Genomic DNA, 9,895 nt, shown 5'->3' with positions numbered 1-9,895 from the left:
ACTACCACCTCAAACCACATGTTTGTTTTTAATATCTTTAGGGGAATTGTGAGACATCCTCACTTGAGTTCCTGCCCAGTGCATCTGCTTTAGGCATTAGGAAGGGATTCCACTCTACCTGTAGATTTTTTTTTTTATGTTCTGTTACCAAAAATGTAACCGGAAGTGTTGCAACACATAAAGGTGGATGGAGACATCAAAACCTCCTAATGGAATGAAAACAGATTCAGAATTTATGGTAAAGGATCTCGTTCTATCCAAGACATATAAGAAGCCAAAGATATAAAGTTCAATGAGAGTGTCAAACAAATGTCCCAAATGGAGTCCAAATAGACTCCACATTCATCAGGGCACAGGAATTTTGACTTGAATATGTGGAAACCAGATCTGTGATTTTCTGCATGGAACAGTTTCAAAAGGCAGGTTAAGACAGAGTAAAAAGTGCAGCAAAGGAGTCTGTTTGGCTCCTAAAACATTTTGCCTTTTTTTTCTGCTATCAATCAATTTTATGATGAATAATTTTAGGCTTTTGGACTTTGGTGCTCCATTTTCAAGGGGTGTCCACTGATCATTTGATTGACCTCCTAAAAATCTATATCCTTAATCATTACTTCTACTATTAGAATTCAAAGACTGACTCGGGCCACGTGGTTCCACCAAATAATGACAGAATAACAATTTAAAGGAACCTTGGCCCAGGCTGCACACACATATACTTATATATTCTGTCATTTAAAATTGTCATCCATTGCTGAACCTGGAATAACAAAATAAAAAGTTTTTTAAGTTATACATGGTCACTGAATCCCATAAAGAACTGCACAGGTTCTGAGTGTTCAGTCGTAGGACGAGTCTCCCTCCAATGGATTTAATTGCACTAAATTTGGCAGGTAATGGATTATGGCATGATTTGATTTTTTCATTTTCATAAACAACAGAGTGACCACAAAGCTGACATCTCAAAGGTGCAGTTACAATTTAAAGAGAACCTTCCATAACCCCCCTTTTGCTTTAATAAACCTGACCACCCAAATACATTCTATTAAAGCAGAACTAAACCTAACTTTCAGAAAACTATGAGCAGGTAGCTCCTTATTTCACAAGAAATATGCTATGTCTATTCTGCAGTAATACACACCTGCATTCTCTCAGTTTTCTTTGAATGTTCACTAAGCTGGGCATGTGCAGCTCGGCATGCATTCCAGACACTCAGAGGTTTATTTACTAAAGCTGGAGAGTGCAAAATTAGGCACACTTCTGCACAGAAACTTCAGCTTCAGGTTTTATTGCCAAAGCCTAATTGAACAAGCTGTTTGACTACCATGTACAGGTGCACCAGATTCTGAATGAACCAGTTTTAGTAAATCTACCCCACTGTGCCAGAATGACTGACTCTTGTGTGCATGCTGAAGATGATGTCATCCCTCGCAGGCCAATCAAGATGCTGAGAAGATGACCATGGCCGATGGGGGGATATAACCACCTCATTGCTGGAAGGTGGAGGTGTTTAATCCCACTTTAACTAAAGTAGCAGTACTTACCTGTCTACTCCTCGCATGGTTTCCCTAGTCTTGAGTGCTCTTTGATTCCTGTTGGTTGAAAACCCATGCTGCCATTTAACCCCTTGGTGCCGGCGTAACACAAATATGCGGCCTCACAGAACTAGGCTTTTTTCCATGGGGCCGCATACTTGTGTACCTGTCTTTGTGCTGGGAGAGCGCCACATGGCACTCTCCCAGCACAAAAACCGGGGTGTCACTGAGAGCCCCAGCCCAGGTCCCGTTCTAACGATCAGGCCCCGGGACTCCCAATTCCGGGTCACATGATTGATGTGATAGCCTTTGACTGGCTATCACAGTGATCAGTCACTGTGAAGCCTGCCCCCCCCCCCCTTTTTTTTCTTTCTAAATGGAGGAGAGAGATACAATGTATCTCTCTCTCCTTGAAGAGAGGAAAAAAAAATTTAAAAAAAGATAAATAATAAGTAAAGACAAAATTGCTATATCAAGGTTTGATCTAGTTCAGTGCCAGGATTAGATTTTTGGTCAAAGGTCAGGTTTTTTGTTTTTTTTGTTTGTTAAATTGATGTCAGTGTCAGTGTGTCTCGGGTAAAAAAAAAAAAAAAATTGCGCACTATTGTTTCTGGGCTGTACTACAGGTACAAACAACATACACATATATGGCATCGCTGCGGTTGTCAAGAGCTGGAAAATTTATTTTGGGTTGTTCTTTGGCGGTAAGTTATGGTAGTAACAAGAAAAACACAGCTAAATTTGAAAAAAAAAAATGTTTTTACTATTTTGAGCCAGTTTTCTTTGGATAATACAGATAAATAAAAATCAGGAGATATACATTACCATTTAGAACCAAAGGAAAGCCCAATTTGTCCTAAAAAAAAAAAAACAAGGTATAATTCACCTGGATGTAGAAAGTAGTTGTGATGATATATACGGTTTTACTAACACATGTCAAAGTTGTAAAATTTTACTTAGGCTTTAAGATTTATTTTACCTTACGCGTGAAAGGGTTAAAGTAGCCATTAGAGCTGCATGCTGATGTGTCGCAGTTGGTGATTGAAAAAAAAAAAAAAAGAAAACGTATACATGTGCAAATAGTTTTGTATTTTTATGAATGATGCAACCAAAAGGCAAACTAAAAGAAAGTGTGCAATCTAGCAGTCCATGTATATAGAGGTGAAACTCGAAAAATTAGAATATCGTGCACTCCTTGTGAAAGTCCCCAACACTTTTGAATGGCCTTTTCCTGACAATCCTCTCCAGGCTGCGGTCATCACTGCTGCTTGTGCACCTTTTTCTTCCACACTTTTCCCTTCCACATAACTTTCTATTATTGTGCTTTGATACAGCACTTTGGGACAGGGGCGGACTGACAACTCATGGGGCCCCCGGCAATAGGGGATAATGGGGCTCCTGTGTCCTTGCCCAAACTCAAAAAAGCCTATGAAAAAGGTACCAGGGGCATCTCATGGGGCCCCCTACTGACCCCGGGCCCTCAGGCAGTGCCCGAGTTTCCAAATGGTCAGTCCGCCCCTGCTTTGGGAACATCCAACTTCTTTTGCAATTACCTTTTGAGGCTTTCCCTCCTTATGGAGGGTGTCAATGATGGTTTTCTGCAAACTGTCAGGTCAGCAGTCTTTCCCATGATTGTGATTCCTACTGAACCAGACTGAGAGACCATTTAAAGGCTCAGGAACCCTTTGCAGGCGTTATGGCTTAATTATCTGATTAGAGTGGGACACTTTGAGCCTAGAATATTGCACCTTTTCACAATATTCTAATTTTCTGAGATTGTGGATTTGCGGTTTTCATGAGCTGTAAGCCATAATCATCACAATTATGAAAAATCACAGCTTGCACTATCTTGCTTTGCATGTAACGAGTCTATCTCATATATTAGTTTCACCTTTTAAGCTGCATTACTGAAATAAATGAACTTTTGCACGATATTCTAATTTTTCGAGTTTCACCTGTAGTAACCAAAGCAAAACTACCTTTGTTCAGCTAGTGACTCGACTAAATTTAGAGTTGCATAAAGTATATAAGTATATAGTTGCATATATTATGTTGTGTGCCAAATCTTATGCTACAGCCACAGAAGATATAACTCAGGCGGGTGTGAATTTTGTGAAGTGGTCAGTAAGTGTTCCCGTGTTGTAGCTGTTCTTGCAGCATCATCACTGAGATTGAACAATTTGAGCACCATGGAGGTTGTCTAGTGCTCAATACATTAGTCAGGGGGGAATGGGTGGCAGTCCTAAAGTGACACTAAACTCTGGTTTAAAAAAAAAAAAATCTATTCAACTATGTATTCTTAACTTTAAGGACGAGGGGAGGGGGATTACCACTCCCCTTAAAGTGGTAATAAACTCTAATTAAAAAAAGGGTTTTCAACTGCAAGACAAAGGCATAATGAGCATACTAGCACATTATGTGAAATTCACCTTAAAACAAAGCCCTCCAGCAGCCACCTCCACTGTCACCATCTTCATTCGGTCCTTCTTCCGGGTTCGCGTGCTCCATCAGCTTGAATGGCTAAGCCGCAATGATGTCACATGCACGCGGGGTCACTTTTTACAGCACACAGCTCATGGGCATGCCGTTCCTTCATAGTGCATCGCTGGCACGCTACACCCATAAATATCTCCTAAATGGTGCTCATTTAGGAGATATTTACAGTACATACAGGTAAGTCTTATTATAGGCCTACCTGTAGGTAGACGTTAGACTTAAATACCACTTTAACCAATCACAGTGGGAAGATGGAGCACAGTGTACATGCTGCTTCAAAAATTATACCACCTGTTGATTTGGTGGGCAGTACTACCATCAAACATGACCCATCCAAGGGAATGGGGTTGCATTACAACTGTGAGTCTCATGGCTGCGGTACTCACATTTGAAAACCCCATTTGGCTGTGTGCGTCCTGCCTTCTGTAGGATGGATTGGGGAGGACAATGGTATCAGCAGCTGAATAGGTGCGCATTTGTTTGGGGAACATTGAGCAAAACATTGTAATATATTGGGGACATTATGGTTCAAAGGGACATTTTTGGGAAATGCGTGTAAGGAGAACGTACCCTATAAACAGAAGTAGCATACACTTCAGATCCATGAACCCTTTACTATTACACTATGATAATCCCTAAAGTGACACTAAATTCTGGTTTAAAAAGCAGACAAACAATTATATTCATGTACAGTATGTAACTTCTAGTGATGCACTGATAGATCGGCCAATGAAAATTATCGGCCGAAAATAGGGTTATTGCTGTTTTGCCAATTAAAAAAAAAAAAAGGTTGATAGTAACTGACTTCAATGCAAAACTACGTCCCACTGACTTCAATGCAAAACCGCGACCCTATTGACGTCACTGCAAAATTGCATCCCATTGACTTCACTGCAAAATTGCGTCCCTTTGACTTCACTGCAAAATTGCGTCCCTTTGACTTCAATGCAAAAATGCCCCCTATTGACGACTGAATGCAAAAAGCCTCTATTTAAGTTTTTTAATTTTATATAAATTTCATTTTATTTTCTGTTCAATTTTTTGTGTGTTGCTTTCAATAAAAATTATTTTATGTTACTGGATTGTATTTTTTAAATTCATATTCATTTAAATTTATGATATGAATTAAAAAGTTGAAAATAATACAAATATGTATAAAAGATTGTTTTAAAACTGTCCATTTCGGTTTTGGTTTTCAGCCAAGTGCATCCTGTATTTTCAGTTTTTGTCCAGAATTTTCATTTCGGTGCACTACTAACTTCTATTGCTCTCAGGCTCCTGCAGATCTCCACATTCTTTTTTGCTGCTTGGATGTGACTTCCTGTTAGAGGGTGGCTACAATCCTTCTCTCTGGTGCCCCTGTATGTAGGAATGTGGCCACCTTTTCTTGCTGTCTCCCAAGATTGCCTGAAGACTATGGGATATGTAGTGTGTATAGAGCAGTGCCCCCACATAACTGCAATTAATGTGCACTACTTGTTCCAAACAAACGGAAGTGAGGGGGAAAAGGTGTGGCTTGGGAACTTACAGAGGACGTTACAGGGAGGCAGGAAAAAAAGTCAGAAATGATTTCATGAAAAATAGATTGCAGGGCCATTAGGTAGAGGATGTGTATGGATTATTTCTGGAAAATAAGAAAATCATTGTCTCTTATTAAAAGTAATGAAACATCTGAATATAGTACCTTACACAACATACTGTATATATATATTTTTTTAAATGCATCAAAAATGTAGAATCAATTTTTGGTTATTTGGAGATTTGGATGTATCAGTTTATGACATCATCATGTGGCCCCGCCCCCGTGTTATTTAAGAAACTGTCAGACGGCAGAGTCGGCAGACAGCGGGAACGCTATTTTTTTGTTTGTTTTTTTCGGGTTGGCAGTGGCGGTCATTGTGATTGACGTTGGATCTACTTCACAGACATTTATTTTTTAATAAAGGAGTTGTCAAAAACTGGTGTTTTTTTTTCACTTCTTACACTCTTTTGGTGAATGATTAGGGGTACCATGTACTCCTAATCATTCACATGGGGGAGTGGGATCTGGGGGCCCCCTTATTAAAGGGGGCTTCCAGATTCCGATAAGCCCCTGGCACGCAGACCCCCACAACCATTGCCCAGCATTGTGGGGAAGATATGTTTTATAACAAAAAGTCAAAAATATTGTTTTTTTTTCAAAATTGATGGTCTTTTTTTGTTTATAGCGCAAAGAAAAAAACCGGCAGAGGTGATCAAATACCACCAAAGGAAATCTCCATTTGTGTGAAACAATTACACAAATTTCATTCAGCGTTGCATGATCGCGCAATTATCAAAGTAATGCACCTCCAAATCACACATAAAAGCCTGGTCAGGAAGGGGGTACCGCAGCTAACCTCAAGGCAGCATCGTGGTGTGAACAGGGCACATAGAAAACAATTGTTTCCTACATGTCTTTGCATTGAGGCTGTGTTGATCTATCCAGACCTGACCAGTCCAACAGAGATCATGTGAATGAGCCCCAAATCTAAGCCACTTGATAACTCATTATTATTATTAAGGTTCATGTACACTGCAGCTGATAAACTCACGTTCAGGAGCATTTCTGCTTTTTTTTCAGCAGCCCCTGAACTCTCCTTTGTTTTTCTATGTGTCCATGTACACATCGTCGTTCACAGGCAGTTGAGTTTACAGTCATTTTTTTGAACACAGAAAACTTGTGTTCAGGAGTAGATTTTATCAGCAATTCAAACGCCAAATGCTTGTAAATGTGTGTAAACGCAGCTAACCACGTTTATAAGCGTTTGCGTTTACAAGCGTTTTTTAACTGTTCCATATCCAGATGCTATCCAGAGCCTCTTTTCCTCCTCAGAAATGCATGCAAAGCGTTTTCCATGTATTTAAATGGACCCAGTACACCAGCGCAGTCAGTTCCCGGTTTCGCGTGAAGAAAAAAATGGTAGAACGTGCCGCATTATGTTCATGATGGGATCCACAGTAAATACAACCAGAAAAGACAGCTCATCTCAACACATACTGCTCTCTCTGCTTCTGCTCTATCTCAAAATGTCGGAAATAGTTAATTTTTACTATATTTCAGTGCATTCTGGGCATTTGGGAAGGTCTCCTGAGGTTATCTTTAAAAAACGCTTCTAAATGCAAACGCGGTATGCCAACGCGGCTAAATAGATGTTTTTTAACCTACGTTACCCAGCCGTCAGTTTCCATTGTTCAGAAGAGTTTTCCAAACGTCCCGTTTACATGGAGCCAGGGGCGGGCCGACCAATTGGAAACTCGGGCACTGCCCGAGGGCCCAGGGTCAGTAGGGGGCCCCATGAGATGCCCCTGGTACCTTCTCCATAGGCTTTTTTGAATTTGGCCAAGGACACAGGGGCCCCATTATCCCTTATTACCCGGGGGCCCCATAAGTTGTCAGTCCGCCCCTGGATGAGTTGTCAGTCCGCCCCTGGATGAGTTGTCAGTCCACCCCTGGATGAGTTGTCAGTCCACCCCTGGATGAGTTGTCAGTCCACCCCTGGATGAGTTGTCAGTCCACCCCTGTATGGAGCCTTATTATTATTGCTCGACTTATTTTAAGCTCTATTGATTTTTAAATCAGATTTTATTTTGACAAGTATTTCCCAGTTTCCAGCAGACAGTACAGAGGCACACATCATCACAGCACCAAAACACAATATGACCAAACAGATCCGACATCATCCGATCACATAGGCAGGGTGAAGGGATCGGAGAAGACGGATGATCGTCTATATCTGTACATCTGATAGGAATAGACTGTAAATGTTACTGACTACAACTCCCAGCATGCACAGCAGCTGGGCGACACGCCCCTCTGTCTGATCAGCCAATAGAAGGCGCGGGGGATGACAGCAGGGAAGAGTTTGTTATGTAAGATTTGTGAAGGTTTTGGATGGTGATGATAGGAGGGGAGATCGCAGAGATCGGGCCAGATCTGGTGAGTGGTTGTGTGTTGGAGCTCCAGGGTTGGACAGTGATGTATGGGGGGGGGAGATGTCTGCACCCTGCATGACCACAACAAGGAGGAGGCAGTGTGCTGCACATGGCTGGGCTGGTAGTGTAGTCATTGTAGAGATGTAATACAGAGGGAGATCTCCCTGATCACATGTCTGTGTACTGAGGGCTGGGGTCCCAATACTTCCCATAGGCTGCTCCTCATCTGCACCATAAAAACCTTGTTTTTGCACTTGCGTTTTGCTTTGTTTTTATGTGTTTTGCTGGGTTTTTTCTTCATAGGCAGATTAAAAATGCACTACATGCTTTTCTGCGGTGTTTGCATCGAAGTTTATCAAACCAAAAAGTCCCTGAACCTTTCCAGAAAACGCACCGGGTGAAAATGCAGAGATGTGAACGTGTCCCATAGGAAGTCATGTTAAATGGACTGTAGTGCGTTTCTGCCTAACACTGTGGAAAACGCATAGGTGTGAACCTAGGGTAGTGCTGTTTGGGTCAATTCACACCACATGCGTTTCAGGTTTTTTTTTCTGCATCCAAAACGCACAGAAAGTAGGTTATATGGTTATATCCATATAGTCCTCCCGCGCTCAGAATGTCAATCTCTAAATACAGCCGCTAACACCCTACCACATACCACAATGGACAATATTAAATATAGTGATTGTATGGCACGCTGTCCACCATTTTTATATCTTTTTGAACTGTTGTTATTATATCAGGGTGGATAAAAATCAATGATTTAAAAAAAATAAAATAAAAAAATCAGATTTTTTTTTATTTAACCGCTAACCTACAGGGCACTTACCCCTTCATGTCCAGGCCAATTTCCAGCTTTCAGCGCTGTCACACTTTGAATGACAATTGCGCGGTCATGCAACACTGTACCCATATGAAATTTTTATTATTTTTTTTTTGACAGAACTTTATTTTGGTGGTATTTAATCACCTCTGGGTTTTTTATTTTTTCTTAAACAAACCTTTCTTAGTTTTTGTTATAAAATTTTGTAAATAAGTGATTTTTCTCTTTCACTGATGTGCGCTAATGAGGCTGCAGTGATGGGCACTGATAGGCTGCACTGATGGACAATGATAGGTGGCACTGATGAGGAGGCACTAATAGGTGGCACTGATGGGCGGCACTGACTGGCACTGATGGACGGCACTGACTGGCACTGTTAGGCGGCACTGACTGGCACTGATAGGCGGCACTGGCAGCACTGATAGGTGGCACTGATTGGCATTGATAGGTGGCACTGACTGGCACTGATGGGTGACACTGAAAGGCAGCTCAGATGGGCACTGATATGTGGCATTGATGTGGCACTGATGGGCATTGAAATGTGGCACTGATGGGCACTGGCAGGTGGCATGGATGAGCACTGAGAGCTGACACTGATGGACACTGACAGGTGGCACTTCTGGGGCTACACAGATTATCAGGGCACACTGATCATCCGTGCCCTGATGATCAGTGTAGATGTCCTCTCCGAGGAATGCCGATTACTGGCTCTCCTCTCCTCACGAGCTGTCAACGTGACAGCTCGTGAGGAGAGAAATGCCGATAACCAGCATTTCCCTGTTTACATGTGATTTGGACAAAGCTGATCACATGACCGAGCCGACATTTTTGGCTCCTTCCGTGGATCGGTGATCTGCTGTGTCCGAGGGACACAGCGCACCACCGATCGCCACGCTCCGGGAGCCGCGCATGCGTGGTGAGAATGGGAGGACTTTATATGACGTCCTCCCAGAACGAGAGAACCACCTTGCGCCCGTCATTGGATTATATGGCGAGCGGGAGGTGGTTAAATTGGATTTTTTTATTTTTATCAAATTTATTTTAATAAAATGCTTTTGGAGTAAAAATTGTTCTCTATTTAGGATACATG

General features: G+C 41.7%; 1 protein-coding gene across 1 annotated transcript in view; it reads left to right on the top strand.

Moving 5' to 3' along the window:
- The first annotated feature begins 7,881 nt into the window (after positions 1 to 7,881).
- Positions 7,882 to 9,895, top strand: part of NEIL1 (nei like DNA glycosylase 1) — a 28,779-nt gene continuing 26,765 nt past the window's right edge. Inside the window, exon 1 of the mRNA XM_089652408.1 lies at positions 7,882 to 7,986. The gene's annotated coding sequence lies outside the window, so the exon portion shown is untranslated. The remainder of the gene's footprint in view (positions 7,987 to 9,895) is intronic.

The sequence above is a fragment of the Staurois parvus genome, unplaced genomic scaffold (assembly GCF_062004578.1).
Source record: "Staurois parvus isolate SC_StPar_1 unplaced genomic scaffold, SC_StPar_1.0 ptg000682l, whole genome shotgun sequence".
NCBI classification, from domain to species: domain Eukaryota; kingdom Metazoa; phylum Chordata; class Amphibia; order Anura; family Ranidae; genus Staurois; species Staurois parvus.
This window is presented reverse-complemented; position numbering and strand designations above follow the sequence as displayed.